The sequence below is a fragment of the Dasypus novemcinctus genome, chromosome 4, assembly GCF_030445035.2.
Source record: "Dasypus novemcinctus isolate mDasNov1 chromosome 4, mDasNov1.1.hap2, whole genome shotgun sequence".
Classification (NCBI taxonomy): Eukaryota; Metazoa; Chordata; class Mammalia; order Cingulata; family Dasypodidae; genus Dasypus; species Dasypus novemcinctus.
The window spans coordinates 132627467-132633454 of NC_080676.1; the positions used below are offsets into that span (position 1 = coordinate 132627467).

General features: G+C 38.5%; 1 pseudogene; it reads right to left on the reverse strand.

The window, feature by feature from the left end:
* Positions 1-3692: 3692 nt before the first annotated feature.
* LOC101428311 (ATM interactor-like) lies at positions 3693-5634 on the reverse strand (annotated as a pseudogene).
* Positions 5635-5988: the final 354 nt, after the last annotated feature.

Here is a 5988-nt window from a genome sequence, read left to right on the forward strand (position 1 = left end):
GAGTTACCTTTCTTAGGTATTTCATCTTGGAAGAAAGTAGAGATTATTGGTCTTTCATAACATTCCAGCACCTAGAAAAGTGAGTGGCACATGGTAGGTAGTCAATAATATTCATGTATTGGCCAAATTCCTATTATAAAAATAATAATCATTTTTCAAACACCACAATCCCCAAAATTTTGGGTAGGAAGGAGCAATTATTCCATGAAGATGTTTGAGATGGAAGAGGTAAGCTAAGACCATTGCAAAGTTCTCAAGCCGATTACTGAAACCCTAAGAGATAAAGTGTTTCTCAGGTGTGTGGTCCATTTGACAGAGGACTGCAAATGTCATAGGGTAATATTTTGAAATTATTAACAGAGATTTTCCCACTTGTACTTTCTTTGTACTATCTACCCTTCTCACAATTAATCACCTACAGATAACTTATTTCCTATAAGAACAAAGTGTTCAACAAGTGAATAAATAACAGGAGTGCTTAGAAAAGGAACACTGCAATCTCCTGAATGTACTCAGGGGATCATTCAGATGCCCCAGATACATTTGGGGAACTCAGTTCAAGGGATGCCTCTACAACCTTGCCCAAGTATACCCATAGAGGCATTAATACTACAGAATAGAAACCACTGTTTAACATGTCTCATCCAATGAGTCTATATATTACTAAGGATATGTTAGCCTGCAGTAACAAATAGACTCAATCTAGTAGTGGCTGGACAAATTAAATATTTATTTCTTGATCAATGACAGTTCTGGTTATATTCCAGATGGTAGGCTCTCCACTGCATTATTCAGGAAGCAAAGCCCATGCTAGGTTATGTCTCTACAATCTTTAAGGCTCCATTTGCCCATGTTACAACAGAAGAAGAGATAACATAGAAGAGAATGTGTGGGAGGTTTGGGGACGAGGCCCAAAATTGGCACATATTATTTCTGCTTATATCTCATTGCCTAAAACTCAATCACATAGTCATAGTCATATCTTCCCAGCAAAGGAGGACAGAAATTAGTCCAGGAAAAAACAAAATGGATTTAGGTGGACTACCGTCTTTGTTCAACTTATAACATACACACTACCTTCACCCGCTGGCATGGTACCTGAGAAGTACAAGTATTTCCTGAAACTAAGAAGAGTAACAAAGTGATGAGAAACCATAAATAGCTGCTCAACCTCTATGTCTCTATGGCTTGTGTGATGTGGGGCTGGAGAATGATGCTATATACCCTAGATGGACATGGGAGTTAATATAGAGAGCATACCTGATGGAGATTTTTGGGTGGGGGGACTTAGCAGTGACTTGTTTAGACAGAAACTCATGGACCAAAATGAATCATGGACTTCTAAACTGATCTCAGGAATTGCCACTGTATATATTATAAAGGAAGGGTCAGATGCCCAGATCCTCCTACCTGCCACAACACTTGAAACCCAGTGCTTAGGCAAAAGTCTTACATGGATAGATATAAAATGTCTGCAATCTGACTGCTTGGAAACTTGTAATAGAAAATCAACTGAGTAATAGAAAAATAAAACTGCACTGTGTGCCCACCTGGATTTGTATATGAAAACTATGCAAATCTGTTTAATTATTTAAATCATTTTGCAAAAGTAATTAAGAAACTCTTAAACCTTCTTTGAATTCACTACTAGTCTTCCAAATGTCTTCACTGTTTTTTGTTTGTTTGGCTTCATTTTTATTTTTTTTTAGAATTTATTCTTGTCTTTAATCAATGAATTTCAGGTTTTACAAATACTCCTAGAAAAATTCAGGTAACTAAGGTTTCGGGGGAGAACAGTTCTTGTACATGAAGAACTCTATTACATACCCCATTTTCCAGCAAATAACTCTATTATTAACAAACACTGTCACAGAAACAAAATGTTAGTTTTTTTTTTAAGTCATAAACCACTGCATTTATATTTTTAAAAATCCATGAATAAACATGCATTTCTCCTTTATTAGGAGGATTAAAATAGATGTTTAAACATTAAGGTTAAGCAGGATCTCCTATATGCAGAAAACCCCAAAAGCATACTTGACCATGCTCCCATCTCAAAACAAAAAAAAATGTTCTTGATGATTGAAACAATAGATCTTCACTTTCTTTATTCTCTTTGAGGAAGCTTGATTGGTTTAATTTTCTTTTTTAAAAAAGTAAGGGAAAATGCAGACTACTGTATTTAGGTGGTTCTATTTTGTAATTGCTACCCTCAGCACAAATGATAATGCCCTTGCTAGACTGATGTATTTCAGAAATCATTCAAGGAAGAAATGAATAGTGGATGAAGGAAGGTGGGTTACTTTAATTGCAGATTGCATTCTTGCCCTCTTAAGCTTAGTGCTAAACATTGAAATTTAGGGGGAAGTGTCCTTTATCCACTGTTGCTTTTTTTTAAAGATTTATTTTATTTATTTGTCCTCCTCTCCTAGTTGTTTGCACTTCTTGTCTGTTCTCTGTGTCTATTCATTGCATGCTCCCTGTGTCTGCTCACCTTCTTTTTTTAGGAGGCACTGGGAACTGAACCCAGGACCTCCCATGGGGAGGGAGTCACCCAATCACTTGAGCCACATCTGCTCCCTGCTTGTTGTGTCTCTCTTTGTGTCTCCTTGTTGTGTCTTCTTGTTATGTAATCTCATTGCATCATCTTGTTCCAGCAGCTCACTGTGCCAATTCCTCACATCAGCTCACTGTCTTGCTCATCTTTTTTAGGAGGCACCAGGAACCAAACCCAGGATCTCCCAACTGGTGGGCGGGTGCCCAACTGCTTGAGCCACAACTACTTCCCTTTTTTTTTTTAACAGACCATGTAATAAAGCTCAGATCCAGCCTGTGAATGCAATTTTGGAAACAGCTCTGGGTCACTACTCTAAACTACTACTTATATAGACAGCAGGATGTTAGTCTGACATACTCCAGTGTTTCCATGTTGTGGATGACTTACTATAATTTCAATTTGGAGGATCACTATGTACACATAATCACTTACTATTATTCCTTTACACAGTAATTTTACAGCCATGAGTCTCTTCTGAATGAAATACTGTATATATACTTACATTGGTGTCAATAATAGCTCATGTAAAGAAGGAATGGCATTGACTGCATGAAAACTATTTCAAAGTTAGAGACAACTACAGCTTTCCTTTGTGTCTTCAAGTCAGAAGAGTAAAATGTCAAAGCAGATGAGGCTGTAGGCAGCATGAACCGCAAACTATGTAAACCTTGTGGTTTAAATCCACTTTATAGGTTACTTTCAGGAAATAGGAATTTCTAACAAGTACTGTTAAAAGTATATTTTAGGTGCAACTTAAGCTAAGTATGTTTCACTCCAACTAAAATGTTTGAAATGTTTGTACCCTAGTACCTGCTAACCTTGGCTTCCACTAAATGGTTAATATTCTTTTTGAAGGTATGAAATACATTTATTTTTAGATGGAAAGACAAGCTTTGAAGGGGCGATGGTAGGCGACACAAAAACAAGCATTTTTTAGATCAACATCGTACACTTGATAATACACTCACATTTATATGCAAATTTCATGTTTATAAACAAAAGGTAAAGAACCTCAAAAATCTAAGCATCTGCATAATCAACTATGTTCAATAGTTAATGTTTTCCAGTTGCCCGTTTTCTAAATCCAAAAGAAAACTGTTAATCCCATCTCATGCATGGACTTCACTTTTAGAAGTCAGAGATTGTGTAGTTCTGCCTGCGCCTGGATTTCCATGGAACTGAACTGAGATCCATAGTGTTTAGGCCAAATTGGCTGGAAGGAAGTCGTCCATTGCTGTTTGAGTTTCATTGCTGGTGAAAACTCCCTAGGGTTTCAAAACCAGAATTCATGGTCTGTGTTTCTGTACTGATCAACTGAATTTTTCTAAAGCAGGTAGGTTTTTAGCTGTGGAAATCCCTTCTGTTTGCATTTCTGTGTCAGACAAATCAGTATCATGGAAAAGCTGGAGTGTTTCAGAATACTGCCCCAAGGCAGATGAAGGTTCCTGTCAAAAAAGAAGTGTGTCTGTCTGGGTCTGTACAGCAAATCCTTCAAGTCCTAAGAAGTTAGCATTTCTTAGGATGGTAGGACTGTAAGACTGAGCAGAGGAGTCTACAAGTAAAAAGTCAATTTGGGTTTCCATGTCCAGGGATTCCAAGACTGATTCAGTGTTCATATTGCCAAGTTCACTCTGATCTGTTTGAGTTTTGATATTGGAGGTTGACAGAACTTTTCAATATCAAAATCTATTCTGGGAGTCTGAGTTGGGCCACGTGGGAGCTGAGTGTCGGATCAAGTGTTCATGTCAGACGAAAGACAGATTATGCAATGTCTGACCCAGCAGGTTACTTGACAAGATATTTTCTAATCACTGAATAAATCTACGATTTGGGTCTGATTATCTGTCATGTTTTGTGAAGGAAGCATACTTTCTGTTCACTGAAGTTTATAATTGGTGCAGATTTCTCAATATTTTGATTTAATATCTTTGGGTCGTTTTGAGGTAACAAACCATGAGTTACAGTCTTTGTTACCAAACTATTGCTTATAATATTGTCTGTAGAAACCCTGTATGATGAATGGAAATTCTCAAAAATATTTCCACAAATCACTAGTTGGTCCATGTGTGAAAGTTTGCACTTCACTAGTTTGAGTTTCTCTGGAGATCCTATCTGATTGGAAACAAGCATCTAAAAAGGCATCAGGCTGAGCAGCTATCGATGAAGTTACTTTAAAATTGGGCAACAATGTTTAAGTGTGAACTCTAATCAGAAGCCAAACTTGAGAACCAAATGTCAAGTCAGTTTGGGAACAAGATGACACAGAGGCTTCTGGGGCAGCCCCCTGTGCAGAAGGCATAAAGCTCTGTGAGTCATAAGACAGTTCTGTCTGCACATTGAAGAAACGATGCTCTTCTGACATGTGTTCCCTAGATGTTGTCAAGCAGTAGGTGGACTTTCACCCAAGTTCACCTGAGCACCTGTACTAATTGGCTCAACAACAATGGGATTCACAATCATGAGAGAGATAGGCTCACCTGAAGAGAACAGCCTCTGAATCTAGGCCAAGGATCAGGGTTCCTATGGACAAGGGAAGTAAGTGGGTGTTGCCTGTGGTTGAGCCCTGATGATCTACACCAATGACCATAGGCTGAGCCAAGGAGTCCTCCATAGGCACAAAGACAGGCATAGGAGAAAACTGTGTGACAGGCAGTTTAAGCAAATCCACGTTGGGCCTTGGCAAAAGCCACTTCTGAGGATGTCGTAGTGCTCTGGAAGTATTTTCAAGTCCTATTCAATACCATATGAATTGCTGCACTTACTACATTTATGCTTCTTTTCAGCATGCATTTCAGAAGGTGTCTTTTCCCAGCTGGGGGACACTTGGGCCTCTGCTCTCACAAACTGCTTTCTGCTGATGCCTCTAGCTATGTTTGGTAAGTCATTAGAATGCCTACTGGGTTCATACCATCTGTGTTTCATCCTTAGGGAATTATATGGAAAATAACTAAAATACCTGCAGGTGGTGGCTCTTGACCAGGTGCATGTTGAAGGTGGGGCTTTTGGACAGCTGTTTCCTCAGGAAAGGTCATTACAGATTTATCTGGCAAAGACTCAGCTGAATTTAGTGTCCCCATTGCCATCATTATCAACCTATATGTCCACATTCCAAATTTCAGGATCCCATGCCATTCTAATCGATGTCCTCACTTTAACAGCAGACACTCTGCAAGGCTGGGAATTTAGTTTACCTTGTAATTCAGCCACATGCACAATGTGATTCAGGGTCTTGTTTTCAAAACTTCAAGTCTGAAGCTACACAAAATAAGAATGTTTTTCAGGGCACACACAAATTTTTACTTGCTTCATGTGGTGCTTAAGTTGCAGATTAGAAGCCTTCAGATCATCCCTTTTTTTCATAACTATATCTAGCATATTTAGGAGTAACCAGCCAACATAAACTCTGTTAAGATGTCAAAAACATTCTCACC